We start from the raw sequence: 27,809 nt of genomic DNA on the forward strand, positions 1-27,809 counted from the left end.
TACTTGCTGCCCTGGCCGGTTGGCTCAGCGGTAGAGCATCGGCCTGGCGTGTGGGGGACCCGGGTTCGATTTCCGGCCAGGGCACATAGGAGAAGTGCCCATTTGCTTCTCCACCCTTCCCCCCTCCTTCCTCTCTGTCTCTCTCTTCCCCTCCCGCAGCCGAGGCTCCATTGGAGCAAAGATGGCCCGGGCGCTGGGGATGGCTCCTTGGCCTCTGCCCCAGGCACTAGAGTGGCTCTGGTCGCAACAGAGCGACGCCCCGGAAGGGCAGAGCATGGCCCCCTGGTGGGCAGAGCATCGCCCCTGGTGGGCGGGCCGGGTGGATCCCGGTCGGGCGCATGAGAGAGTCTGACTGTCTCTCCCCGTTTCCAGCTTCAGAAAAATACAAAAAAAGAAAAAGAACCTACTTGCTGAAACATTTTAGGCATTCTGAGCGGTGAATTCCCAATTATCTGATGTGTTTGTGTGAAGAGGTTTACACTAATTGTTTATAGAAGAATGGGATATAACACAATAATGCATTTTACTTTTTAGAAAAATAGAAGTTTTGTTTTCTCATAAAGGGACGAGTTAATCAACATTCCTTTAACTTATATTGGCTTACTGACCAAATAAAATAACCTTGCTCCTGGATCTGTTGTAGGATTATCAACCGTACCAATTTGTATTCAACTAAATTGAGTAATAAATTTTGACCAATATTTTGATAATAGCTACTGTGCTCGGTACTGTGTCTGATTAATTATAATGTTTACTATCCTTAGGAACCCTTAGCCCTCTCCCTGATATTAAATTGAGTTAATTAATAGATAGTATAGGAGCTTACATTATTTCCACACATGAATGGATACCGGAACATCGATTACTTAACACATTTTAAATTTATATACTTTTGCTTCCTAATTATATTTTATAGAGTAGCTGTATCTGTGGGTAAAGTTAATGATACTTTTCTTCTTTAAGTAGTTATTACAGGAACGTGTGTGGCCACAAAAGTTGTGCTATATAAAAAAAAAATGAACTTTGCTACATAGGATCAGACCGTTTTATGCGACAGACCGTTCTCAATGATTTTCTTCCTGATTTTACTCGTGACAAAGAGAATACGAGTGTGCTCATTCATTTTTATTCTTATGGAGAACCGAGACTGTCAGCAGGATGATTGTGACAGAAGACTGTACTTTTTCTTTTCCAAGATAATGTATATGGGCTTTTGCTTTCTTTTGTGTGTGTGTGTGTGTGTGTGTGTGTATTTTTCCGAAGCTGGAAACGGGGAGGCAGTCAGACAGACTCCCGCATGCGCCCGACCAGGATCCACCCGGCACGCCCACCAGGGGGCGATGCTCTGCCCATCCGGGGCATCGTTCTGTTGCAACCAGAGCCATTCTAGCGCCTGAAGCAGAGGCCACAGAGCCATCCTCAGCGCCCGGGTCAACTTTGCTCTAATGGAGCCTCGGCTGCGGGAAGGGAAGAGAGAGACAGAGAGGAAGGAGAGGGGGAGGGGTGGAGAAGCAGATGGGCGCTTCTCCTGTGTGCCCTGGCCGGGAATCGAACCCGGGACTCCTGCACGCCAGGCCGACACTCTACCACTGAGCAAACCGGCCAGGGCTGGCTTTTGTTTTCTATTGGTGAAAAGGAGAATATGTTTCTCTAGAACAGGTGTAGTTTGTTTGAGAATATGACACTGAACAGTTAGAGAAAGTCACGCGAGGAAGGTTAGCACAGTGGAAGGTTTGAGGAAAGTGAAGTTTATTTGTATAGCTTGATACAAATCTGAAAAGTAAACTATAAAGTGCGTTAGAAATATTTGCAAAATTTACTTATTTATTTGAATAGTGCACATTATAGGAAGATCCTTGGAGATTTGTCAGCGCTGCGTGCGGCTTTCCCAGTACGTTCTCGTTACAATATAAATAGTAAACAAACCCGGTGGAGGAGTTCTATATCATGTGCGACCTGTGCTTAGTCGATCATGTTAGTTTTCTCTTAGGATTTTATTGGCTAATGTGATGAATTGGCAAGAGCTATCAGCTGTTGTTGTCAAGCAAGTTTCTGCTTCCCTTTGATGCTTGCCCGATGCTCAGCTGTGTGCTGTGTACAAGCTAAAATTTAAATAAAAGAGAGCTTGAGGCCTATGGAAGCTTGATGCTTCCAAGAACAGACCGTAGGGTTCAAGGAGCCCTTTGCAACTTAATTTGCTTAGGATATCTTCAGAGAGTTCCAGCCCCGATTTCCGGGGAGCGGCAGACATGTGTATACACTTCACAGAAGCATGGATACCTCCAGCCACAAAATACAGTTCCAGCAACGGAATATATATAATTAACTTGCGAGCGAAGATACTGATGAGGGGGATTGAACGGTGATTATTTGCTTTCAGAGTTACAGTTCATTTCGCAGAGCTTTATTGAAGTGTGACTTACCTACCTGGACTTGGACAACTACTGACCTACGTTCTGTTTAAGCTTTGCCTTTTTTCTTCTGGACATCGCATGCGAAGGCAGCCGTCCGGTGTGCGGTCTCGTATTTGGCTTCCCCCTCGGCGTAATGTCTTCGGGAGTCACCCGTGTGGGCTCTGTCGCGGTAGCAGTGGCCCTTCTATCGCTGAATACTAGTCGGTGTGTGAATTTGCCACATTCTGTTTGTGTGTCACCGGGCGATGTGCGTCTGGATTGATTCCATATTGACTGGCATGAATATTCACACCTAAGACTTTGTGTTGATATGTATTTTAACTTTTCTCGGGGGAAAAACAACAACAACAACAACAAAAATAAACCCGGCAGTGGAATGACTGAATCAAGTTGTATGTTTAGTTGTTTTTTGTTTTTTTTTCTAGGAAGCTACCGAGCTAAAGGAGAAGTAACATCTCACGTTCCTGCCTGTGGTGTAGGAAGGGTCAGGGCTATCCGTCTCGCTCACCCGCCCGCCCGGTGTGTGGGTGTCGTCGTCTCACTGGGTCCTCATTCACGTTTCCCGGGTGACTGATGAGCCTGAGCGTGCAAAGACAACGTGACTCAATTAGAAAGAGCAGTTGCCGTCAGCGGAGAATGAAGTTGGAGGAATCCCATTACCTAATTTCTTGTGGCCACAGCAATTAAGTCAGGGTCGCATCGGCAGAGAGCTAGACACATAGATCAGTGAAACAGAGTGAATGTCCGAGAGCAGACACCCGTGAGCGTGGCCTTCTGATTCTGAAGAGGGCGCGGGAGCAGCCCGTGGTGTTAGAGCCGTCGGCACCAGAAGGCTGAATAAATGAGTCAACAAACCAACAAAGAAACATCGGCCCAAGTTTCACACTTTATTAAGACTAGACTGGGAAATGGATCGAGAGGTCCAGATGGAACGTAAATCACTATGTGACCTTTATCAGACAACATAGGAGGAAATAGCTTCTGACTTAAGATCGGGGTTAAGAGTTCTTAACCCTGTTATTCCAATAACAATAAAAAAGAAAATAATATATAAACTTGAGAACTTCTGCTCTGTGAGACAGCCTTTTAAGAAAATGGCAAGAAAGGCAGCAGACTGGAAGAAATTGTCTGAGAATCCCCTGATTAGACAAGAATGTGTTGAAATAACTGTAGGCTCACAGGAAGCAGCACACACGGAACTGAGAAGTATTGTGACTTCATCTCTGGGGGTGAGACTTTACAGAACCATATGGCACGTAACCCAGACCAGAAATTGCCGTAAGACAATGAACTGGACTTCGATCTACTCGGATTGTATCTTTTTCTGCGTGTGCCCGTTTTCTCTCCTAGGTGTGGTGTTGTTCTGTGGACCATACGAGGCACACTTTAAACTCAACAGGAAGGAAACGATCCAATTAGAAAATTGCCAAAAAACGGGAAATGACATTTTAACCCAAGAAGATGGTGAACAGCGCGTGAGCACACGAAAAGATGTTCAGCGGGATAGCCGTTCGGGAAATGGACACTAAATCGTGATTGGTGAACAGCACATACATAATAAAATAACAAAATGGAAACAATCAAAAAAACTAAGAATACCGAACGCCGAGGAGGACGCGAGAAACTGGACGTCTCTGAGGCTGTTGATGGGGACCGCAAGGGGCACGAGCCCTCTGGAGAGCAGTGTGAGGTTCCTCCTAAAGTAAAAGTCAACTTGCCTGACCAGGCGGTGGCGCAGTGGATAGAGCGCTGGACTGGGATGCAGAAGGACCCAGGTTCGAGACCCCGAGGTCGCCAGCTTGAGCACGGGCTCCTCTGGTTTGAGCAAAAGCTCACCAGCTTGGACCCAAGGTCGCTGGCTCCAGCAAGGGGTTACTCAGTCTGCTGAAGGTCCCTGGTCAAGGCACATATGAGAAAGCAATCAATGAACAACTAAGGTGTCGCAACAAAAGTAAACTTACCATGTAACACAGCAGTTGCGTTCCTGGGCATTTGTTGTAGAGAAAACAAAATGTAAGTTCACTTAATAACCTTCGTGAGAATGTCTTCCAGCGGCGAATGGATACAGACACGGGAGTACCACCCCCCCAGTGATAGGGAAACACTCCCGACACTGTCCACAACGTTCCCGGGTCTCAGAGGCGTTGTGCGTGAGCAAAGCCTGTATCAGAACGTCAGTGACCGGATGATTGAATGCACGTCACTGGGAGCACGGACTGGGAGACGTGCAGGGCTGGAGAAGAGCCCCGTGGTCTTGCAGGGATCGGAGGAGAGAGCGGAGGCGTGGGGAAGAACGGGAAGGGCGGAGAGTTCCTCGTGGTGCCTGTGGTGCTGGTCACACGAACCTGGGAGTGCCGTGCGCACACAGCTGCGCCGCCCCGGGAAGGACAGTGAGCGTGTGCAGAACGGATACAATCTGGGCACGACGGGAAGCCCAGGTCGCTGTCGGATGTCTCCTTCCTGGTTTGGCTCCGGTACTATCGGGATGTGAAATCCAGCACGAAGGAGAGTTCACTACAAGTTTCAGTTCTGTGTTTGCTTCTCCTGTGAGTCTACAATTGTTTCAAAATAAAAAAAAATATTAAAAGAAAATTTTTTTTTCTGTTTTTGTAAAATTATTTTTATTTATTCATTTTAGAGAAGAGACAGGGGGGAGAGAGAGAGAGAAAGAGAGAGGCAGAGAGAGAGAGAGAGAGAGAGAGAGAGAAGGGGGAGGAGCAGGAAGCATCAACTCCCATATGTGCCTTGACCAGGCAAGCCCAGGGTTTCGAACCGGCAACCTCAGCATTCCAGGTCGACGCTTGATCCACTGCACCACCACAGGTCAGGCAAAAGAAAAACTGTTTTTATATAAAAATATTAGCGGTGTTTTTTCTAGTGAGGTAACTTTGTGTAGACAGGCTGGTGGTCTGTAGTTCTCGGTATTTCTGTACGGAGTGAATTTTTTACAGTCAGAATGGTCCGGTCAAATAAAATACAGTCCCATCGCCAAATATGAATAAATAAGTACATTGCAATTCTGATACACGAGCCAGTGTCTTTTGAGATTAATGTCTGGGAATTTATCTTCTGAATTCAAATTCTGTATTATGATATTCTGAGTTTGGCGGCTATTTCCTAAGCTCATTTCAGGGACCCGTATAATTTCTTTCTGAAATCTTTCTTTGAGTGACATGACCTTCTAGAAAGTGCCGAAACGCAGGCACGGGGAAAACGGTCTCCAGTGAGGAGGAGTGTGGAAAGAGTCGCCGCTCTCTCCGAAGCCTGGGGTCCCACCCACCCGTCACTCGGTTGGTCCTACCCACCCGTCACTCGGTTGGCCCCGCCCACCCATCCCTCGGTTGGTCCCGCCCACCTGTCCCTCGGTTGGTCCCACCCACCCGTCCCTCGGTTGACATTTAGTCTCCTGGTCCATTATCTGACGGTCCCCCTTCCAGAGTGAACCCTTCTCAGAAGTGGAACTTTTCCAGATTTTCCTGAGTAACAAACTGGAAGAGGAAGTGGAGCCCTTCGGCACGTCTGGGGGTGGGGGAGAGGGGGTGCCATTACTGGTTTGGAGTCAGAGATTTCTGCGGCTGTCTCAAGCCTGCTGCAGACAGAGCTCGTCTCAGTTTGAGCACAATCCCACTCCTGCCCATCCACACCCATGCACGAAAGAGTTTTGAACCAATTGCAAATGAAATGTGATACCCCTGTTTCCTCAGGTGTCCTCTACCTCTGCGGTGTGGTGGGGGAGGGGTGCAGGGCTGGGAGACCCCCACCCCCGAGAGGCCCTCCGGGTTTGCAGTGGTCCTTACAGATCATGAAGGTACGGAACCGACCTGGCCTGTTCCCAGAGGAGCATCTGCGTTGTCCTAGCCCAAGGCTGTTACTCCATGGGGCAGATGTCCTGCCTCCTCCATCCTGTTCCTTCATTCTCCTGCCTTTGCTGGTTTGGCGCGGAAGTGGGAGGCTGGGCCGTTTTTCGTGGAGTTCACGGACACAGAGATCTCACAGACACAGAGATCTCATGGACACAGAGATCTCACGGACACAGAGATCTCACAGACAGAGATCTCACAGACACAGAGATCTCGCAGACACAGAGAACGGGGGACGCAGCAGGGGAGGCGGTGGAGAAGGGGCAGGCGCTCTGCGGAGGAAGTGGCCGAGGTTGCTTGGCTGAAAACCACGCCCGTCATGTCGGAAGAGGCACCGTCGATGCTGAGCTGAATGAGTAAAAATGGAATCTGCACCTGGACACATCGTAGGGAGCCAGTGAATAGCCATTCTGGGAAATGAAAATCTTGAAAAACACCTACAATCTTAACAAGAACCAACGAGACACCAAAACCAGCCCCCCCCCCCCCCCCCCCCCCCCCGCTAAAAGTGGGTCTTCTCGTCACAACCAAGGAGGAGATTAGAATAACGGAAAGGGGAAAAGCGCCCCTAACTATCCATCTTGGAGAACCCGCTTTGGCTCTGAGTCACACCTCACCCATCCTGTCAGCAGCCCAGCCGCTGGGTCGGAGGGAGTGCAGCGAGAACAGACGCCAGACCGTGTCCCTCAGCCTGTTCCGTCCGGTGGGCTGGTCGACGTGAACTCAGGGTGTCATCTGGAGTTAAACCCTACAATCTCAGCGGCATCAGAACAGCATTATAGTAAAGCTACTATGTCAGCCTTCTCACTTTATTATTCTCCTGTCAAAATAATTTGTGTTTCTTCTGCTGCGAGTGATCATTGGAAGTGTCTTTCTTCTGAACTTGGGAGACGTAACTATCAGTCTTAAGTCACCAGAGGATACTTTTGAAATGTAACAGTGTCAAATTATAAACCACGGAGTAGGAATTTCATGAAACAGAAAACAATGTGGCTTCCTCTCCTTTCCCTGACGTCTTCCCTCGGCTGTTGTTCTCGGAAGAGCAACAGCACGTCCCTTGGAGTGAAATGGCCACTGGCCCCTCCTTTCCCTTCCCGTCTTTCCCCGTGGAAGTCTCCGCTGTCCTTTCTTCTCACGATTATTGTCATTCCCTTCTGTGAGAATGGGTCCCCCAGACCTTCAGCTGTACCCAGTACTCACAGTCTCCAGCTGAGGGAAGGTCACTCCTGCAAATGACTGTCATTCTCCACCATCGGCCCGTGTCCACCGTGGAGTGACCAACGAGCCCCTTCTTCTCCAGACTCATTCTTCGCCGTCCTCCACAGGCCCCCTGCCCCAAATAACCTTGACTCTAACCTGGGACATGGTGGGGCCACCAGGGGTCCGTTTACCATGTAATTCTTTCTGAGATCTAGATGGAGTCATTGTTAGGACACTGGAGGTAGCCCGAGAGTTACAGTGGGTTTTATTTCTTTTTATGTGTGTGTGTGTTGGGTTTTTGTTTGTTTGCTTGTTTTGTTTCCATTTAGTGAGGACCAGGAGCTGAAGATCTGGATCTCTTGGGAGACGGTGTCACCTGTGGAGAGCCGACAGTCCAGGATAAATGGACCAAAGAGGGACAATGAATGAAAGTTTAGTATTTTTAATAACATATTATGTCATATTCATGAGGTGACATTATAAGGGACATTCGATGAAGCCTCCCCATCATAGTCATTTGAAATGGATATCATCCCAGTTTTGTGTTTGTGTTTGTGTTAACAGGTCCAGGGGACTTGGTGTCGGTGGGTCTGTCTTGCTCTGCAGTGGAGAGAAAAGCAATCTCTAACATGTAGATCCAGCACTTGCCAAATTCTGTGACAGATGGGCTTTGTAGATTATCTCTGGAAATTATCCTTATTCAGAAAACAAGAAATGAACATTTAGAAAACATGCCAAACAAATATAGCAACAGAAACATCGGCTAAACAGGATGTGATGAAGCTGGAGCCCACACCAGGGCTGTGCCCGTCTGTGTAGCAAAAATAGCTGCTTCCCGAGAGAAATCCAACGTCCAGGTCCTGGCGTGTCCTGCCTGGGCGCGGGGCCCTTCCTGCCTCAGTGGACTTTGGTCAGGCTCACACGTGGTTTCGGGATGTGGTTTTGGGAGGCGCTGTGTCAGTTCTGGCTTCCGGATGAACCGGAGATGAAAATGCACCCCTGGGAGGGGCCGGAGATGGAAGGGCCACCCTGGGGCCGCGTGTGTCTGAGCCCCCGAGTCCCTGGACACCGAGGTGTCGGGCAGGGCTCTGTGCCCACTCCTGCTCCTTCTCCCAGAGGAGGCGACGCTGACCTGGGAGGGTGACCGGAGGCTCAGAGGACACTGCAGGCACATCCCCCCTCGGTGAGCCCCGGCTCATTTCCTCCGGCTACACTGCGGCCGTGATGGTCAGTCCAGCACTTCCCCGACTTCTGGGAGCTATTCCAGCAATGACCAGATTTGAATGTGTTTGTGGGACAGCCCCCTAAATACGTGGCCAGCTGGTCCGAAGTGAGAGTGGCCCCTGGGTCCCCAGACCTGCAGCTGGCCACTCCATGGAGGGCAGCCTCGTGGGCCCTGTCCCTTCAGACTGCACGGCTGGTCTGAGTCTTTCCCGTGTTCCACAGTGCCTGTCATCATGCGCATGGCTGCTGGGGCTCCTGCGGCCGTCTGTGCTCTCATGAGTGCGGGGACACTTCTGCAGGAGTCCTGAGGCTGAGGGTCACCTCACCTGTGACTGCAGGCTGAGCCGGGGCCCAGTCTCTGCACGGCTCTCTGTCCTTCTCATCCCCCTGCCCTCGGAAAAGGAGTGGGAGAAACGAATCCACACACAAAGTGAAGTACTCTTTTCTTAATATACATTTTTCTGAAGTGAGAAGTGGGGAGGCAGAGACACAGACTCCCGCATGCGCCCAACCGGGATCCACCTGGCACGCCCACCAGGGGGCGATGCTCTGCCCATCTGGGGTGTCACTCCGTTGCAACCAGAGCCACTCTAGTGCCTGAGGCAGAGGCCATGGAGCCATCCTCAGCGCCCAGGACAACTTTGCTTCAATGGAGCCTCGGCTGCGGGAGGGGAAGAGAGAGACAGAGAGGAAGGAGAGGGGTGGAGAAGCAGATGGGCGCTTCTCCTGTGTGCCCTGGCCGGGAATCGAGCCTGGGACTCTCACAGGCCAAGCCAATGCTCTACTGCTGAGCTAACTGATCAGAGCCAGGGAAGTGAAATACTCTTGATCAATCAACCTGAAAATAAGTTAATTCATTCTACTCGCCAGAGATGACCAGTTACTGTCCAGAGCTATGTCCTCTTCCTTCCTGGATTGGCAAGATGGCAGTTGATTTTATTAATGAAAAAATTTTAAAATGTCTGTGCTCATTTACATTGTGTGGGGGTTAGAATTTAAGTACATGCTTTGAAGATGGAATATTAACAGTGTATTTCAAAGACTAAAGCAAATTTCAAATAATTTTTACCCCATAATTTTTTTAAGAGGGCTTCTCTCCTAAAGGAACCGTAAAACTGGTAACCCAGATTTATTCACAAGAGGAGGGTTATTATTTATGACACATACTGAATAAGTAGCTACATTGCATAAATAGTTAAATAAACACTATGAACCATTGTTTCAATAATCAAATCCAGTAACAATGTTTAAAAAGAAGTGAATGTTAGAAAAAAGAAATAACAAGCTACACGTGCGAGTTGTAAACATATCAAAGTATATGTGCAGTGTTTCCACACAGCAGGCAGAAACTCCTGTGTAGCTAAAAGATTGGAGGGAAACACATCAAAATCTCATCTGTGATTTAGCCTTTATGATTATGGGTATGTTTTTATGGTTTTTTTTTGTAATGATAAGTTTTGTTATCAAAAAAACCTGATCAAGAATAATACAGCCTGACCAGGCGGTGGCGCAGTGGATAGAGCGTCGGACTGGGATGTGGAGGACCCAGGTTCGAGACCTCGAGGTCGCCAGCTTGAGCGTGGGCTCATCTGGTTTGAGCAAAGCTCACCAGCTTGGACCCAAGGTCACTGGCTTGAGCAAGGAGTTACTCGGTCTGCTGAAGGCCCGCGGTCAAGGCATGTATGAGAAGGCAATCAATGAACAACTATGGTGTTGCAACGAAAAACTAATGATTGATGCTTCTCATCTCTCTTTGTTCCTGTGTCTGTCCCTGTCTATCCCTCTCTCTGACTCTCTCTCTGTCTCTGTAAAAAAAAAAAAGAAAGAAAAAAAAGAATAATACATATAAAGTGTCCATTGACACAATTCTAGTAATAAGGAACCACCCACCCAAAGTGGTTTAATGTGGTTTAGGGTGTATGCCGAGGAGCCCATCTTGGTGACATTAGAGAGGTCGGAAGGCAGTCCGTCACAAGCAGCGGGAAGCTGCCTGCATGAGCGTGGGAAGTGCAAACGGATGACCCGCAGGGCTTCCCGCTGTGGCCAAGATCCGCCCCTCAGGGAGCATCTCCGGGAGGGGGAGCACAAAGGCTCAGGGTGAAATGCCTCTGGTGTAATGACAGGACATTTTCAAAATCTTAGATACATTTAATGCCACTGATTTGGACTTTCTTCTCTATTTATTTATTTATTTATTTGCTGGAAACTGTGCTAAAGACTCCGTACAAAGCAGCCGCAATTTCCAGAAACAAGAGCAGCCTTATTGCTTTTCTCTGTGATTTAAATCCCGGCTAGCGGGTGACCATTTTTATTCATGAACAATTGTCCGTTGCCGAAGTATTGCATTCTGATTCGGATGAACCGCCGACTGTCGCTGTAAAAGTGTTAAAACCAAGGACATAAGCCGGTGCCGTTTGAAACCTGACGCAGAAGGAGGCGGGATTAATTTATTTCTCCTTATGGTGACACGCGGTGGTTGTCACGGGGATGCCTCTGCTTATGGAGATGGGAAGACCATCCTCGGGCTTTTCTGAGACAAAGTTAGCCGACCTGGTTGGACTCCTCTGTCAGCGTGGTCAGACTGCACAGACGGGCTCCGCGTCGGCAAGGAGGTGAGGGCGCGGCGCTGGCGTCTGTCTAGGCACAGAGAGAGGGAGGGACAGCTCTGGACCCGGCGGCCACTCTGCGCCCACACGGGCTCAGGTCAGAACAGGACCCCCCGGCAGGCAGGTCTGCGCACAGTAACGTCCACGTCGTCCAAACGTGGGAGTGGCCGGCCGGGCGCGTGTCCCCAGGCAGAGACGGGCGACCGCTGCCTGTTCACCGACCCCAGTGTCAGCCGGCTGCCGCCTGCGTGCCCGCGGGCCGGGGCTGCTATGACAGCCACACTTGTCCACGTCCCACTCCGCGTGGGTCTGCGTGTCCACGTGTTGTGTCACACGGGTGTCCTGCCTGTTGAGTGTTCATTGTCTATCACAGGAAGCTTCTGTAGGGGACAGTGACCCCAGGTCTGCTGAGGGGCCCCCAGCCGGTCCCCAGGGGCTGAGGCACTCACAGGGTCTCCTCAGCCTGGTGTCCCTTGGACAGACTGTCTGGGGCCCACCGCTCCCTGTGTGCCCTGAGACCAGCCTCACTCAGCTCCTCCGTCTGGAATGGGGGCTTCCTCCAGCTCTGGTCCCGGACGATCGCCTGTGGCCGTGCTGTAGGGACGCAGAGTCACACGTGCCCACTCTTTGCAGGCCCCTGGGGTGCCCTGGGCGTCTCCCGGGCTGGCACCCACCTGCCTGTTTCACCACGGACTCTGGCTCTGCCCCTCTGCCCCACAGCACGGTCTCAGCAGGGGCAGTTTCTGCCTGTGGGGCCAGCTCGGGGGGCTGGGTGTGAACCCCGCGTGTGCCCCCGAGAGACCCCGAGCAGAAGCAGCAGGACTCAGAGGCAGGGCACCCCTCTGTCTGCAGGAGACAAGTTTCCTCTTGGAAAAGCTCACTCATGGGAAGGATGAATCAAAAATAAGGAATTTGGCCCTGGCCGGTTGGCTCAGCAGTAGAGCGTCGGCCTGGCGTGCAGAAGTCCCGGGTTCGATTCCCGGCCAGGGCACACAGGAGAGGCACCCATCTGCTTCTCCACCCCTCCCCCTCTCCTTCCTCTCTCTCTCTCTTCCCCTCCCGCAGCCAAGGCTCCATTGGAGCAAAGTTGGCCCGGGTGCTGAGGATGGCTCTATGGCCTCTGCCTCAGGCGCTAGAGTGGCTCTGGTTGCAACAGAGTGACACCCCAGATGGGCGGAGCATCGCCCCCTGGTGTGCGTGCTGGGTGAATCCCGGTCGGGCGCATGCAGGAGGCTGTCTGACTGCCTCCCCGTTTCCAACTACGGAAAAATACCAAAAAAATACAAAAAATACAAAAAAAATAAGGAATTTGGTTTCTGTGCACCCTTTTTGACCAAGAGTCCAAATATCAACAAAAGAGATAGTTATGGAACTATATTTCATTTTTCTAGATGCTTAGTACTTTATGTATAAAATAGTGTTCATTCCTATAGCTATGTGCTTTAAAAAAAATACACCTTTATTTCCAAGATAAAATATAGATATGTTTGGGGCAAAGTCTTTGAAAACTCAAACGCTTTCAAATTAGTTTACTATACAAAGAAAGAAAAATGTTCACACAATGATTTTGTTTATATAAGACCACAGCTAATTATTTTCCTGATTCAAACATCTTAAAATTCCTACGTTAGTTTTACAAGTTGATTAACTTATTTTTTTTATTAGTTTAGAAAATTTAAATATATGTACAAAATTGCGTTCAGGTACATGAAATGGCAATTATATGTATTTTTAGAGTTAAATTTTATAGTATTCTAAGAATGGGCCTGACTGGGCAGTGGCTAAGTGGATAGAGCATCGGACTGGGATGCAGAGGACCCAGGTTCAAGACTCCGAGGTCGCCAGCTTGAACACGGGCTCATCTGGTTTGAGCAAAGCTCACCAGCTTGGACCCAAGGTTGCTGGCTTGAGCAAGGGGGTTACTTGGTCTGCTGAAGGCCCACGGTCAAGGCACATATGAGAAAGCAATCAATGAACAACTAAGGTGTTGCAACGTGCAATGAAAAACTAATGATTAATGCTTCTCATCTCTCTCCGTTCCTGTCTGTCTGTCCCTGTCTATCCCTCTCTCTGACTCTCTCTCTCTGTCTCTGTAAAAAAATTAAATTAAATTAAAAAATATATATATATGGAAAGAATGAAAAAAATCAAGATTTAATGTAGTTGCTAAATTTTAATTTCCAGATACTTTCATGTTTTAGACCTTGGACAAATGATTCAGTAGATTAAATAGTCTGTAAACAACCAGAAGTTTTCTAAATAAGAAGCGGGTACAAAATAGTCACTTCTAAATATAATTTTAAGTGATGCTTACTTCTTACAATGGCAGTAGGTTAAGCAAATGCAGAATCCCTTCCCACGAGCCCTGGTGGTGGCCACACTCAGCTCCCGGAGGTCACTTTTAAGTCTATGTTACCTGGAGCCGTCCTGCGGCCCCCACGCTGTCTCAAGCTCCTTCCTCCTCTGGCTGCTCTGGTCTGAATGTGTCTGTCCCTCCACCAAATGCACCAGTGGCATTGGCTGGTGAAGCCTAGCCCCCCCCCATGGTGGTGGCATTGGCTGGTGAAGCCTACCCCCCCCACGGCCGTGGCATTGGCTGGTGAAGCCTACCCCCCCCCACGGCGGTGACATTGGCTGGTGAAGCCTTGGGGGGTGTTCAGGTCATGAGGGTGGGACCCTGAGAAGTGGGGTTGGTGTCTTTATACACACGACTCCCCACAGCTCCCTTTCCCCTTCCTCCGCGTGCAGACGCAGAGTGAACGGCTCGGTCTGGCCGCCTCCCCGCTGCTCAGCCGGCATTGTTCCCACGGCCTTCAGGGTCCCGGCTCCTGCTCGGTCTCGCACAGAGACAGGCCCGTCACAGGGGAGAGCTGCTTGCAGCCCGAGTGTCACTGAAACAGCCCCCCCACTGCTCCTTCCCGAGACACGAGAACCCTGACTGCTGAGAAGAACGTGGGCAGGGCTGTCGCGGGAGCTCCTAGGTGTCCGGGACCTCGACGCCCTCTGTCCCCTCCTGCTCAGCCGAGCACCTGTCACGGAGGAGTGGACGATGAGCAAATGTGCAGTCTCCTGGGAAAGACGTTGGTTCTCGCCGTCTCCCTCTGAGGAGCAGGAGATACAGAAGGTTCTGTTCTTCTCCGTGCAGCGCCCTCCCTGTCTCCTCGACTCCAGCTTCCATCCTAGTCACTCATCTGGGTCACAGAGCTAACCGTGGGGACACCTGGGCACGGACCTCGTGGTCACAAATACGTACCGTGTTGCTGTATATTCCCCCACTCCCGCGGCACCCTCCTCTCTTCACTGGTCTCGTTGGGAATAGGGCTCTTGGACGTGTGGCAATTTCTCAGGAGTCGTTCTGAGGTGGCTGCGAAAACGAAGAGTGATGTCACTGTAGTTACAGGGAGAGGAGAAGGGCGCCCGGTGTCCACGTAGCTGAGGGGGTGCTCAAGGGGCCTGGCCCCCCCGGATAACCCCCTCCCCATAGCGGGGACGGAGGGAGAGGGGCGGAGGGAGGGACATCTGGACTGACATCTCCACAGGACCAGGGGGAGTGCCAGCACGTGGCAGGGCGTTCTGTGTGGGCAAACGGGGAGCCAGGTTCCTTAACGCAGTGGTCCCCAACCCCAGGCCACGGACTGGTACCGGTGTGGGGGCCATTTGGTACCGGTCTGCAGAGGAAGAATAAATAACTTACATTATTTCCGTTTCATTTATATTTAAGTCTGAACGATGTTTTATTTTTTAAAAACGACCAGATTCCCTCTGTTACATCCGTCTAAGACTCACTCTTGACGCTTGTCTCGGTCACGTGATACATTTTATCCGTCCCGCCCTAAAGGCTGGTTCGTGAAAATAGTTTCTGACATTAAATAGGTCCGTGGCCCAAAAAAGGTTGGGGACCACTGCCTTGATGAACCCACCACCCACTTATGCATAAAATAAATGACAGTTGGCAAGATGGATGTCTTGATGCTGATGGCATGACAACATTTCAAAGATCAGCATCTTCCTATCCAAACCTCATCAGTGTCAGGGTAAGCGAGCTCTCATTAAGAGTCTGTTCTTTTCTTCTTCTGTACAAATGTACACTTACCCTGCGGAGGGGGAGGGAACGGCCTGCATCAGATCCGACCCCTTCCTGCGGACCCCACCCCGGTCACCACAGAGCCCCGTCCTGTTTGCACACGGCCTGTTCGGGTTTTATTGTCTCCCCTGAACATCGTTATCTTGCCGCCCCTGAATTTTTTAAATAAGAAGTTGCTCCTCGTGGACTTTGGTTTGATATTCTAGAAGTGCTACGTCGACATATTAGTCACAGAAAAAAGTCCTGTCCTTCAGTCGACGTTGTATTTTAAAGCCAAAGGAAATTAGGGCAGAGGCGAATTTTCTCTCCTCGCCCTCAGAGAGAAAATGGTTTTAATGTAATGTCTTTTGATCTATCAGAGTAATATTCAAGGTTCTCTTTATCAAGAGAAAACACAACGATACCTTTCTGCGGATGGGGATGAAAACCATCTTGGTTATGGAAACATTTAGTTTTAACCTTAAAGCGCTTTTATTGCCGACGAACACAAAATCGCCTGCTCTTAAGAGTTAGAGGGGACCCCAAAGGCCACTTAGAGCGGTTTCCTGGCAAAACGGTGCCTCCTTTATCACGTCCAGTGAAGACCACCAGCTCATCTTTACTTTCACACCGGACCAAGGAGCTCAGAACTTCAGGAAGTGGCCCACTCCAACCCTTGACAAGGCGTATTATTTGAAATCTTTTTACTTACATCGGGATGGAGTCATTTCTTTGAAAACTATTCTCACTGGTCCTCGTTCTAAAACAGAACGAGAGAACCTCTTTCTCTTTCTTTTTGTACACCGGAAGACGAGCATCATAATGAAACTCCTCAATGATCTTCCTTGTGACTCGTATTCTAAATACGTCCTTTCAGCAACGGCCCGGGAGCTGCTGCGATTCAGAGCCCCGCCTGCTCGCTGGAGACAGAGGTGAAGGGAGTGGTCTCTGCGTTCACAGAGCCCCAGGAGAGACTCCCAGAGAATGGGGGGGGTGTATTGTAGAGAGTGGAGGCTCTGCACTTGTACAGGAGAGAGACTGGGGGGGGGGGGTACGTGGAGTCGAGGGTTATATTGTAAGCAGCACCAGGAACAAATCAGCAGAAGTGCTACAAAATGACATGTGAAGCCCGTGGAATGGCTTTCCAGCTTTCCACCTTCCGGGAGAGGTAAAGCTCCCACAGAAGCAGAGACAATGAGGCCGTGTCTCACTGTGTGCGGGGCCACCGAGGACCTTGGAGGTAGAAACAAGGCTGGGGTCTTAAGGCTTCTAAATTCTACTGTGTTCGTGATGAGACCCGCTGAAGAGATGAGCAAGGCGGGAAAGTGATCAGATTGATATTTTAAAAAAAAAAGAATGTTTCCCCATTGGTGTGGTCGATAAATTGGGATGGAGAAGGGTGAGGCCAAAGCGGCTGTGTAAATCGAGGAAGATATCAAGATGACTCTGTGGTGCCCGTGACAGCGAGGACATCAGGAAGCCTCGAGGCAGATTGGAGAGGAGGGCTGCAGGATGCAGTTGTGAAAATACGCGATCGCGGTCACGGGGGATAAGGCGTCCCCAGCATGCCGGAACGGGAAGCAGCACGCATAGATCAAGTAATTAAATACACTGCTCGCGAAAATTAGGGAATCGTTCGAAATGATCGGGAAGCGATAAAATATCCTCTAATTTTTGTGAACGGTATAGAAACGGTCAGACAACTACGTTAACACTAGAATAAATAAAAGAGAACTTCCGGGTGCCTACTGGAAATACAAAACTATGAACATAACCTCATAGTTTAGGAAACAAAACGAAACTAAGTAGAACATCTATCAGTGAAAACAGATACAGTCATTGAAATGAGGAAGTTACTATGTAGGTTACACCAGCAGAGTGATACAGTTGCAGAGAGAATTCATCAACTGGACGGTAGATGAGGAGACGTTACCAGAATGCACCCCATAGGGGTAAAGAGGTGAGAGATAGAATAGGGGGATCAATAGACCTGAAGGAGAAAGTGAAAAAACAAAACAAAGACAAAAACCAGAAACAAAATGTATTATAAAAAGAAAGAAAGAAAGAAAACGTTCGGTATTAGTAACTAACAAGCAGCGTGAAGAGCGTAATCGGAACTAGTTTCCCTCTATGTTCTTTGTTCTTGTGGGTCATATTTATGACGGGAAAAGGCATTAATTCAGTTTAGAATTTGGCCTGTTGGGCACGCATGTTGTAATTTCTAGGTAAGCAGTCAGGAATAGACTTAAATATACTATCCAAAGGGGAAATTAGCATACCCAGCCAGTTAATTGCATAGCTCGTATGATTAACTGAACAGAACAGAAAAATCTCATTCTGGGCAAGAGAAAATAAATTCTGTTCCAGTGGTAATTATATTAATTTGGGGGAAGGACGTTTCATATATATTCACGGAGAGACAGCCCCACCAATACGCACTCTTGGAATTGGATCATTTTTTACTTGTTTAGAAAAGAGACAGGTTCTTACCGTTTAGAACGCCAAGAATTTGATTTTAGGAGCTGACGGTTCCATCCAAGAGCCAACTCTGACCAACAAAGAAAAGTCGGTGTAGCCCAGAGACACACACAATCCGAGAATCACAGGAGGCGTGTGGGAGTTTCCCACATAGATCTTGCCATCTGCTTAAGACACAAGAGAAAATCAGGAAACAAAGAAATTAGCATCCCACCATATGACAGTAAGAAATGACAGGACTAGCACCCGCGGTCGTCCGATAGTAAATTAGAGAAACAATAATGAACACTAAACCTGGAGACAATCCTACAAATAATAATGATTGAACTACACCTATAGAAGTGTGTGTGTTCTTCCATTTGTGTGATGTGTATCATAACAACTGGGTCAAAAATAAACACGTAAAATAAGACAAGCTCCCTGAGAGCTTGGAACGCTCCGTCTAGTCACAGGAGAATCGAGGAGAGGCGCACATCCGACCGTTCCCTTCGCTCGTGTTAAATTTGAAGTGCTTGTACAATTTAAACTTACTGTTTCCTTTCCTTTTCCATATCCGATCTCTCCAGATTTTTTAAAATCACACTTGCCATCATAAGAATTCTATTTCTGTTTCACTTAAAAAATTGTCCTTCCACTCTTGCAAAACACGTAAATGTGGTTTTAATCAGCCGAGGTGTTGAGACGGAAGCTGTGGTTGGTCCATCTCCTGACGCCTGGAACCCAGGCTTCCGACGAGCGAGACCAAGGTCAGAGAGGGGAGACTTGGCTCACTTCCGCTGGGAAGAGATCCCGTCTCCACGACCGGGAAAGGGTTCCGGCACAGCAGTTAGGGGACATCTCCCAACATGGCGCCTTGCTGCTGGGCCCCCACGGCGGAGAGGGCTGGGGGTCACTGCGGGAGCACGGGCCAGCTCCCTGGTGTCCACTGTGCCCGTGGTCGTGGGTGGTGCATGTGCTGGGAGAATCCGGTGGCGCTCTGCCCCGCCCGCCCACTCGGGGTGACCCCCCAGGCCTGGTCCTCCCCAGCACAGATGTGCTGCTCCTCACATCGGACACTTACAGCCGCGCCTACCCTCCTCTGCTGAGCAGCCCGCGGCTAGCCTCCTGATGGAACGGTGACCGTGTGTGGACCAGGTCCGTCCACGGCAACCCAGCTCCGCCCTCCGTGGGACTGTGAACGCATGTCCCCCAAGGTCTGGCCCTGGAGACACAGCCCTTCCACACTTCCCTTCCAAGAGCGCTCTCCACAGGCCCGTGACCCGGTAAGAGTTCTCTTCACCCCTTCGTAATCCCTCGTCTCTCATAGGCTAATAATGCCTGGGTTCAATTTCTATTAAATACACCCGGAAGGTTCCTGTTTTCAAATTCCTGTCTCCTGCTGCGACCTGGGTTAATGATGATCACGCTCTTCACATTAGCCACGCTCGTTAAGGGAGGCTTAGCCACTTGACCTGGACCAGAGCGGGTGTGTCTGGCTCCCAAACCTTCTGTTGATGCCCTGAGCCCCTCCGACTGTAGAGAGAATTCTGAGTCCTCCACCGCCTACCGCCTCTGAGCTGAGCCTTGTATTACAAGAGGATGTACTTTGGCTCATCCGTTATAACTAAGACTCCGCTGAAAACATTCCCGAACGCACAGGCGATGGCCCCTGAGTTTAAGAGAGCAAATCAGCAACCGTCTCCGGGTTTTGAATTATAAACTGATGGATTGACCGGGGAAGGAGAATGAGGCGGTTTCGTCAGGGCTCCGCCAGTGGTCTGACCGCTGTCATCTTCGCAAGGCTGAGACGTGAGGTGAGAGGTCAGTGGGAAATCAACGGCCAGAGCCAATGTATACGAATTCTTCAAAATGCAACAATAAGCCTGTTGTTTGGTGTTGCTTATGGCTCCTCAGAGGAGCAGCGCGTACACATGTGGACAAGGCATATTTAGCACGGTTATCTACGGCTGTGACTGCGGTCCCCTTGTCGCTACTGTTCGGTGACGTCAGACAGTCGCCTGGACCTGGTTCCGTGAGAACTGAGTGCCCACATATACGTGACAAGTGCCCGGAAGCCTTCGTACTGCTGGGGTCCAACCTGCAGGGGAGTGGACCAGCCTCTACTCTGCACTTAAAGAAAATTACACTTAACACAGTGTATCCAAAGCAAAATACACTTAACACAGTGTATCCAAAGCTAATGCAGTCAGTATCCGTTTCAGTCATGTTAGTTTACGGTGTCCTGTTCTGAGTTTCAGAAAGGCAGTTGTATTTGCGTGTAAAGTACATAAAAAAAAAATAATAAGGACTCTAAGCGGTTCTGCAAAGGCTCTTTGACGTCTGACTCGTCAATAACGGCCAGCGAACCAGCCCACACATCTGTTTGAGAGGAAACATCTCATTCGGCTTCATCGTATGGCCTGATTCATCAAAACAGAAGAGCCATTTGCTCACAACATTTAATCCATAATTCGAAGTAGATGCTTCCACAGTAATAGCCAAAGTACATTAAAAAAAAAAAGAAGTCCTTATTAAAGAAAACAAAAAGCAGCTAGTTTGAATCGTCTTTTTAAAAATTAAATTTATTAGGGGTGACATTGGTTAATCAGAGTCTGTGTTTTTATAGACCAAGGGAACAGAATGAAGAGCCCAGAAGTAAACCCGCATGGAGATGGGCGAATCGCTTGTGACAAGGGAGCTAAATGGTCCCGGGGCTTTAACATCAGCTCTCAGCTGGAGACTCTGCTCAAGTGGCTTCAGCAGCAGCGTCTCGCGTGGGCAACAGGACGAGACTACTCCAAACCGGACAGTGCGAAGGAGGAAGAATATAAATCCTATGAATCTTTAAGTAATCTTAATAACCTACTATGTTACCATGAAGTATATAATACATGGTATCTAATATACAAAATGTAATGCATAATAACATACTATTATGATACTATAATTAGGGTGTGGTGTCTTTATATGCTCTAAGGATCATGATATACAATCTAGGGCATGTATTATACAGTGTGTCCGTAAAGTCACAGTGCACTTTTGACCGGTCACAGGAAAGCAACAAAAGACGATAGAAATGTGAAATCTGCACCACATAAAAGGAAAACCCTCCCAGTTTTTGTAGGATGATGTGGCAGCATGTGCGCATGCGCAGATGATGACGTAACACCCTGTATACAGCGGAGCAGCCCACGGCCATGCCAGTCGAGATGTGGACAGTACAGAGGAAAGTTCAGTATGTTCTGTGGCTCGCTAAATTCGAATCCGTGACCAAAGTGCAACGTGAATATCGGCGCGTTTATAACGAAGCGCCACCACATAGGAATAACATGACTCGGTGGGATAAGCAGTTGAAGGAAACTGGCAATTTGGTGGAGAAACCCCGTTCTGGTAGGCCATCAGTCAGTGACCAGTCTGTAGAGGCTATACGGGGTAGCTACCTAAGGAGCCCTAAAAAATCTGTGCGTGAGCCCACATCAAGCTGCACTGAACAGGTATGAAACTGGGAGAGTTTTCCTTTTATTTGGTGCAGATTTCACATTTCTATTGTCTTTTGTTGCTTTTCTGTGACTGGTCAAAAGTGCACCATGACTTTACAGACACACGGTATTTTACCATGAGCATCTATCTCAGTGCCACTCACCCTACTATGCATAAACAACAAACTTGACACATATAAATTAAATGCTTTGTTGTTTTGTTTTGGCAATAAGGGATATCTGAGAGCAGAGTTTTGTATTTTTCAAGAGATGTCTTTATTTCAACAAAATGACCGCAGATTCATGGCGAATTTAAAGATCTCACAGCTTTCTAAATCAAACTGCCTTTGATTGTATTCCTCACAAGAAAACCATGAGTTGTCTGCTGTCCCATTTGACAGGTAAGCAAATCTGGGGGACGGCGGTGACATCCCCGAAGTCACACAGCTAGCTGCAAAGGGGCAGAACTGAGACACGATCTCTTAGCACCAATCCAGAATGACGGCGGTTCCGTCATCACCTGTCCCTGAACAGGAAGTGAGGCTGGCAGCCGTTGCTATGACTCACGGCGTTGGAGAGAGAGGTTCAGAACTCGATGTTGGCCGCGGCACAGCCACTGAGAGCCTCCTGGTGGTGGACTGTTGAATGCAGAAGCTCAAGGCTGCCGTGTTCCCAAGAGGCGTGTCCGAACACGACCCGATAGAGAATGAATGACAGCTGATTTCAAGCACCGTCTCAAACAGATTTCCGTAAGAACGAGGGAAATCCGTCATATTCGAGGGAGGGAAATACACCCTGTCTTCCTGCACTCAGGCTGGAGCTGGGACTGATTCTGCACGTCCGTCACTGACCCGTACTGTGTCTGAAACGGTGAACCCCGACGTCCTCTGGGGCACATTAGACACAGCGCACAAGCCCTTTATATAATAGCCACCAGACGAGTCTCAGGGCCGTGACTGTTGCCATGGGCGGCTCTAAGCGCACCTCCAAGGTTGAGAATCTTCTGCGGGCAACAACTTCCAAGGTGAAGAACTAGATAGATAAGGGTCTCCGCCCTGCGGGGGGCTCTCAGCGTACAGCGAGGCACCTTCCTCAGGGCGAATCGGAAATTCCTCACCTCCTCTTGAGACGCGTTTGTCGCCGCGCTGATGGGGCCATCAGCCCTGCCGGAACGACGCAGACCTTCAGACCATCCTCCAGTCGACAGGCGAACAGGCGTGAGGCCCAGGGCGATCTGGACGTGGTGACTGCAGGAAACGCGGTCACGTTTGCGGGGGACACGCGGATAGGTGACAAGTCTAAGAAAGCAAGGGAGATAGCAAATGGATGGTGAATGTGAGAAGCGAAGAGAGAGCTTCTCTAACTCTAACTGTTACTACAGCCTGACCGGGCGGTGGCACAGTGGATAGAGCGTCGGACTGGGATGCAGAAGGACCCAGGTTCAAGACCCCGAGGTCGCCAGCTTGAGCACGGGCTCATCTGGTTTGAGCAAAAAGCTCACCAGCTTGGACCCAAGGTCACTGGTTCGAGCAAGGGGGTCACTCGGTCTGCTGTAGCCCCACAGTCAAGGCACATATGAGAAAGCAATCAATGAACAACTAAGGTTTTGCAACGAAAAACTAATGATTGATGCTTCTCATCTCTCTCTGTTTCTGTCTGTCTGTCCCTATCCATCCCTCTCTCTGACTCTCTCTCTCTCTCTGTTAAAAAAAAAAAAAAAGAAGCCATTCTAACTTTTACTGTAACAGATCTAAAAGACATGGGACCTCCCAGGAGATCAATGGAAAAGAGAAAGAGAAGATGGTTTTTTTAAAAGTACAGCAAAGTTATCAAGTTGTCTTTTTACTGAGCAAGAACCCAGCTGTCATTGGAGCTGTTGTCTCAGGAGGACAAGCCAGGGAACAGTTGTAACCCTGTCACCTCCGTGCACATCTGAACCCCGGGACGAGGCGCTGGGCTGCCTGTGTCACAGGGACTTCCCATCACAAGTGCTCCAGCGGTCACTCTCAAGCTGCCCTCTGAGGTCAGGAGGGCGCGCTCCGGCCAGCTCACCACCGCCTTGGACAAAACCAAGTTTTAAGCAACAACAGGCAGAGAGTAAGTCAAAATAGGTTTGAGCTGTGATATAAATTTCTAGACCCTTGGAATCGTTGAACGGGTGCCTGGTGAGATGAGTGAGCCCCCTAGGATGGACTTATAGGAACTGAAACCATCGAAAGTCATAATTCACACCCTGAGGAATAAACCTCTATTTAAAGCTCCTACCGTGAAACAAACAGATAGGAGTATCCTTATAAAAATGTCCAACAGGGAACTGGATACAAGGGAAAATAAGTGCTTCCCGTAATTAGGGGTAGGATTAGGGGCTGTGTAAATACGAGGGATGTTTTTGCCAACACGAACGTGGGAACAGAACAGAACAATTTAGTCGTACACGTGACACAAACAAAGGCTTCCTGTAAAAAGGTCTGTGAAGGGGACCCTGTGGTGTGGGGACCGGGGTGGGGGAAGGGGTGGGCGCTGATGGAGGCGAAACAGGAGGGTGGGAGGGTCATCACTGGGAAGCTGAGACCCGTCCCAACCCGGAGGGTGTTCTGCTAGACGAATAGGTGGGTCACAAGAGACACACACAGCATGACTCCGTTGTGAGCTGCCCGGAGGAGTCGGATTCACAGGAACAGAACCGTGGTGGCTGCCAGAGGCAGGGAGGGGAGGGGGGTTACTGTCTAATGGACACAGAGACTCCGTTTTGGAAGATGAGAAAGTTCCAGAAATGGATGGTGGCGATGGTCGCCCAACACTATGAAGGCCCCTGACACCATGTCTGCACTTAAAGACGGTAAACACGGTCAACTTGATGCCGTATGTGTGTTTTTTTTACCACCATCACCACCACAAAAGCCAACAACCCTGTCCCTCCCTCCGATTTAGGGATTCAAAGTGGCCAATTCTAAACAACCTCTTTGGAGCTGTTTGTCACCTTCTGTGAGGCGTTTACATTCACCTTGAGGTAGACCCGATGGGAAGATTTCATTTCACCTCCCACGACACCCACCAAGGTGACTTCTTCCCAAACTAGCTCTCTGCATTACATATATATATATTTTTTTTTAAGTGATAGAAATGAACTTTTCAGAGGAAATGTTATGATACTCTTGACCTGATCTAATGTCCTCTCTTCCCAAACCTACGAAGTTGCTCTTTGGCTACCGTGAGCTCATCACCGATCCCACACTCAGCGACTTGCAGAAGAGTGGGGACACACAAGTATCATGTGGGACATCGGGAAGGAGGAGTCACATCGAATAGTAGAAATGATAGGACAAAAGGACACAATGTCGGCTTGGAAAGACAATATTAGGGGAAGTAACGGAATAATACATCACTTTGAAGGAGCAGTTATCGTGGCATGCATTTTCAAACGATTATCAAACCCTTACGTCAGGGGTCCCCAAACTTTTTACACAGGGGGCCAATTCACTGTCCCTCAGACCGTTGGAGGGCCAGACTATAAAAAAAAAACTATGAACAAATTCCTATGCACACTGCACATATCTTATTTTAAAGTAAAAAAACAAAACGGGAACAAATACAATATTTAAAATAAAGAACAAGTAAATTTAAATCAACAAACTGACCAATATTTCAATGGGAACCATGCTCCTCTCACTGACCACCAATGAAAGAGGTGCCCTTCCAGAAGTGCAGTGGGGGCCGGATAAATGGCCTCAGGGGGCTGCATGTGGCCCGCGGGTCGTAGTTTGGGGACCCCTGCCTTACGTGATATAGATAGAAATTAATCAGACACCAGACGGGGTGGTCGCTTCCAGAGGTCGTACGGAAGAAATCGTCATGTCCCCCAGAGCACCACTCCCTTCCTGTTTGTTACACAACCACTCAATACGCATTGGAAACATTATAGCTGCTGACCACACAGGGGACTGGAAGGGGACTCGGGAAATGACCCTGTTCTGTCCTCAGCAGTCTTCGGAGCTCCTCTTCCCTTTGCTCTCTCTGAGTCCGTGAGGCGTCCTCTCTAAACGGATGAGCGTGGATTTTTTAACCTGTCAGGGAAACGAAAGGGACCCTGACGGATGTGTTAGCAATGCCTTTTATCTTCAAAGCTAGGTCGCAGGCTCGGAGCAGGTTTTGAATATGACTCAGAAGAGGAGACAGTCAGGTCGTGATCTGTGCTGGGACTTAACTGCGAACGGTGACCGTGGGCGTGCTCCTGAGCCCCGCGCGGTCCCCCCATCGCTGACGCTGAGGTGGGGCTGGCAGCACAGCCCACCCGGGAAGCAGCGGCCCTGAGCTTTGGAAGGAGAATTTTTCTAACTCGCTTTGTTCACCCCAGGGACCAAAATCTCCCTGGCACTAATATCTAAATATAAGCTGACTGAGAGGGGTCTTTCAATGGGGTTTGATGAGGATGTGCTGAGAATGAGCAAGCTCACAGGGGTGACGAGAGGCGGTCGTGGTGTACTCTGTGTGGACACACCATTGTGCAGACACCAAGTTAGCAGCTGTCCTCGGATCCCTGTATTCTGAGAAGCCCCAGCTTCTGCTTTAGTAACAGTAACAATAGGATTATAGAATACTTCATGAATTTCTGCACCCTGGGCAGAGAAGGTGGTGTCTACAATAACATTGACGCTTACTATTCAGGTTAGAGTTGGGGCACCACCGTCACCACAGAACACCTGGGAAGGTTTTCCGTCAAAGAAATCTTGCTGGGTTGGGGGGTGAGGTGAAGGAGGGTGTGGGGGGATAGATGGTGATGGAGAAAGACTTGATACAATACGGTGCACAGAGATGAGTTGTGACATTGGGCACCTGAAACCTGTATAATAGTGTTCACCAGGGTCACCCCAGTGAAATTCCACTAGAAATCCCAACTAAAGCCATCTTAGGATGGACCGACTGGGATGAGAAGAATGTTGCCGCAGAGAGAAGGATCCAGTCCTGACCCAAGCGGACCATGGCCTTGGTTCTGATGCCCGGGGACATCCGTCTGGAGAGGCAGTAAATGTTGAGCTCACAGGAGCTCCTTGGCAGCCAGGAAGGTAGGGACGAAGCCGGAGGGAAACGCCTCCACATCACCAGGAGAATGACCGGAATCCACAAGACCGGTCAGGCCACCTGTTGGCCAGGAAGTCACCTGACTTTAACTGTCAAATCCCATTGAGGGACCATTAAATCATATAATCATTCTGGAAAAGACACTGGCAGCTTCTTGAAAAGTTAACCTCGGACCTGCCCCACGGTTCAACTCTCCCATTTCTACCTGTTTCGCCAAGACGAACGGAAGCCGTGTTGACACAGGAACATGCTTACCGGCTTCACTTTGTTAACGTCCACACAGTCACCAACAGTAAACAAACCGGCACTTCCCTACAAGGGGACACCGCTCTGAAGCAAAAATGAACAGAATGCTGCTTCATGAAACAACACAACACGGGAGGGATCCCCCCACAGTCATTACGAGCGAGCGAAAGAAAACAGAAACAATGTATATTCTAACCCCCTCTCTCTGCAATTCTAGAGTATGCAAACTGCCAAGAAAACAGAAACAATGTATGTTCTAACCCCCTCTCTCTGCAATTCTAGAGTATGCAAACTGTGAAAGAAAACAGAAACAATGTATGTTCTAATCCCCTCTCTGCAATTCTAGAGTATGCAAACTGCCAGAGAAAACAGAAACAATGTATGTTCTAATCCCCTCTCTGCAATTCTAGAGTATGCAAACTGGGAAAGAAAACAGAAACAATGTATGTTCTAATCCCCTCTCTGCAATTCTAGAGTATGCAAACTGCGAAAGAAAACAGAAACAATGTATGTTCTAACCCCCTCTCTCTGCAATTCTAGAGTATGCAAACTGGGAAAGAAAACAGAAACAATGTATGTTCTAACCCCCTCTCTCTGCAATTCTAGAGTATGCAAACTGGGAAAGAAAACAGAAACAATGTATGTTCTAATCCCCTCTCTGCAATTCTAGAGTATGCAAACCAACCTGCAGCCACAGGAAGCGGCTTCGTGGTCTCTGGAGGAAGGGGCGCCAGATGAAAAGAGGTTGGAGGAAAGGGTGACGGGGAAGCTCAGAGAAGCTCTGGGAGAGGACGGGCTTCTTCTGTCGATGAAGGAGGTGGTTTTAAGAGCATCTACGCACGCCCCTAACTTACGGAATCATATACATCGTGCGCAGTGCCTAGAATTTCAACTGTTCGCCAACATAAGACTGTCGCAACGAATGCAGGTCCTTATAGTAAGTCTCTGTTTGAAAAATCTCTGAATGGAGATGTATATCCTTATTTTTTTTTTTTAGGATGTTTTAAGGGCACATGAAAATGAATATCGATATTCTGGCCAGTATGAAAACTAAAGGACAGGACGTAGTATAAAATATGTCAGCATCGTTCTCGAGAATAAAGCATTAGGAACAATCCAAACGTCCGCTTTAAGTGAATTGCTTAATAAATTATGGGACATCAACCAGCTGTTAAAAGAAT

Source organism: Saccopteryx bilineata, chromosome 7 (genome assembly GCF_036850765.1).
Source record: "Saccopteryx bilineata isolate mSacBil1 chromosome 7, mSacBil1_pri_phased_curated, whole genome shotgun sequence".
Classification (NCBI taxonomy): domain Eukaryota; kingdom Metazoa; phylum Chordata; class Mammalia; order Chiroptera; family Emballonuridae; genus Saccopteryx; species Saccopteryx bilineata.